The 2500-nt window shown below is 79.2% G+C and overlaps 1 non-coding gene across 1 annotated transcript; it reads right to left on the reverse strand.

Annotated features, from left to right (window-relative positions):
- Nucleotides 1-460: 460 nt before the first annotated feature.
- Nucleotides 461-613, reverse strand: LOC143693018 (5.8S ribosomal RNA). The gene has a single exon (XR_013180514.1). It is a non-coding gene; the product is annotated as a 5.8S ribosomal RNA (ribosomal RNA).
- Between the last annotated feature and the right edge of the window lie 1887 nt (nucleotides 614-2500).

Genomic DNA, 2500 nt, shown 5'->3' on the forward strand with positions numbered 1-2500 from the left:
CGCCTCGCCTCCCCTTCTCGCCCCTCTCTCCCTTGCTCTCTTTCTCTCTCGGCCCTCGGCGGCGCCTTTCGACGCCGTCTCTCGCTCTCCCCGAGGCCGCCGCGCCGCCGCATCCGCGGCGCGGCCCCGCGGCGAGGACGAGCTCCGCCCCAGCGGCTCGCTCCGGGAGCGGGGAGCTACGGAGCGCTCCCCGAGTCTGCATTTAGGGGGACGAAGGCCCTCGCGCGGCGGCGACGACGACGACGACCGCGGCGACGCCCGCCGGGCCCGCAGGGAAGGGATCCGAGGCCCGCCGAGGGAAGCGCTTCCCTCGCCCAACACCCCTGACCGCCTTCCCCTCCGGCCACCGGCGGCACGCCGCCGCCGCCGCCGCCGCCGCCGCCCGCCGCGGGCGACGGGCCTGCGAGGCGACCCCAGCCGCGCCGCCGGGGTGGCCCCCGGACGGCGATTGATCGTCAAGCGACGCTCAGACAGGCGTAGCCCCGGGAGGAACCCGGGGCCGCAAGTGCGTTCGAAGTGTCGATGATCAATGTGTCCTGCAATTCACATTAATTCTCGCAGCTAGCTGCGTTCTTCATCGACGCACGAGCCGAGTGATCCACCGCTAAGAGTTGTCTGCCTTTCGGGCACCGCTCACGCCAGAGCGGCCCCTTTTTTGGTTTAGGACAATGCCGCCGAGGACGCGCGGGCGCGCGCCTGGCTTCCGAGACCGTACGAGCACACGGAAAACGGGAGGAAAAAAAAGGAAAAAAACAAACCCACTCTCCGAAGGCCGGCCAAGAGGCGGGGGAGCCCGCGCCCCCGACCGCCTCCCCCCGCGAGGGGAGACGCCGACCTCACCCACGCCGTCCTTCGGAGGCGGCCCAGGCGCCCGGGCTCGGCCCGGCCTCCGCGCGGAGGGCCGGGCGGCGCGCGCCGGACACGCGGGGGGCACAGGGCGGCCCGCCCGCTTCTCGCTTTCACGGGACGACGCGCACAACGCACACGGCACGCGGCCGGGGGCGCGCGGCCGTCGGCCCCCGCGCCGCGCCGGCTCTCCCCTCGGCCCCGACGCCGCGGGCCTGGCGCGGAGCGCCGCCGCGCCGCCGCGCGGCCGGCGTTGTCTCTCTCTTCCCCCCACCACCACGGGCACGGGCCTTTCCCCTGGGCTCGAGACGGGCACGCGACGGCGACCGGCACAGCCCGCCGGCACGCCTCCCGCGGGACCGCTCCCCCGCCGGGCGGGCGGGCGAGCGACCGGCGGACGCGCTCCGCCGCCGGCCCCGGAGGCGGGCGCCACCGAGAGCCGAGCCGGCGTCGCCTGCGCCCGAGGCCTGCCGGACGGCAGACCCGGCCGCCGCCGGGGCGGCACACGCCCGGGACCGCCGCCGCCGCCTCGCACCGCCGGGGCCCCTCGCCTCGGGCACGCGCCCGGCGGGAAGGCGCCGCGGCGGCTGAGCCGGGGGGCAACGCCCGCTCTCCTCGTTCGCACGCGGAGACCGGGCGGGGAGGAGCGCCCCCGCGGCCGCCCCCGCACGCCTTCCTGCGCGGCCCACACGCGGCCGCGCGGGCAAGGGCGACGGAGGCGAGGCGACGAGCGGAGCCCGGGACGGGACCGCCGCCGGCCGACGGCGGGCGCCGTCCGGCCGACCGTCCCCGCAGGGAGGGACACCCGTCGAGCGGCGCCGCCGCCGCTCGCCACGGGGTCGCCCGCGCTCGCGGGCCTCCGCCGCCGGAGGGCCCGCCGAGCGCTCGCCCCCCCCCACCGGCGGGCGGGGCGGTCGAGCCAGGGGACGGCCGGCGGACGACGGCGCCGCCGCGCCGCGCCTTCGAGGAAGGAAAGGCCGTCGAGGGGAAGAGAGGCGCCGGACGCGCCGGACGCGGCGCCGCCGCGCGCGCCAGAGACCGCGGCGGCGGGCCCAGGAGAGAGAGCGCGGGCGGGCCCCGGCGGCCGTCGCCCCGCGGCCGAGGAAGGGGCAGAGAGCGCGCGCTCTCTGCCGGGCGTCGCCCGTTACCACGAGGCGGGCGGGTCGGCCCCCGCGGCCGACCGCGCGCCGCGGCCTCTCCGCCGAGGCCGGGCCACGGAGAGGGGGGGGCAGGGCGCCCCTCCCCGGCGCGGCGCGGTTGACCCCGCCCGCGGCGCGCGGCGGGGACGACGACGACGACGACGGCCGCGACGGAGGAGCGCGGCCGGTGGCCACGGGACAACCACCGCAGGGGATCGGCGGGAGTAGCTGCTCCCCACCCCTCAGTGGCGCCCCGCACGGCCACCGCCCGCGGCACACGCCCGCCGCCGCCACCGCCGCCGCCGCCGCCACCGCCGCCGCCACGGCGGGCCGCGCCGAGCCGCCCGAGTCTTTAAACCGCCGCCCGGCCCCGCCGGCCCCCTTTCGGCCCACAACCCGCAGCGTTTGACGACGCCGAGGGCAAGAAAACCTGGGGGGACCGCCGAGGCGCCGAGCGCTAGGTACCTGGCCCTGGGGCGAGGGAAACGACCTGCATGGCCCCGCCGGGGTGCCTC

Source organism: Agelaius phoeniceus, unplaced genomic scaffold (assembly GCF_051311805.1).
Source record: "Agelaius phoeniceus isolate bAgePho1 unplaced genomic scaffold, bAgePho1.hap1 Scaffold_113, whole genome shotgun sequence".
Classification (NCBI taxonomy): Eukaryota; Metazoa; Chordata; class Aves; order Passeriformes; family Icteridae; genus Agelaius; species Agelaius phoeniceus.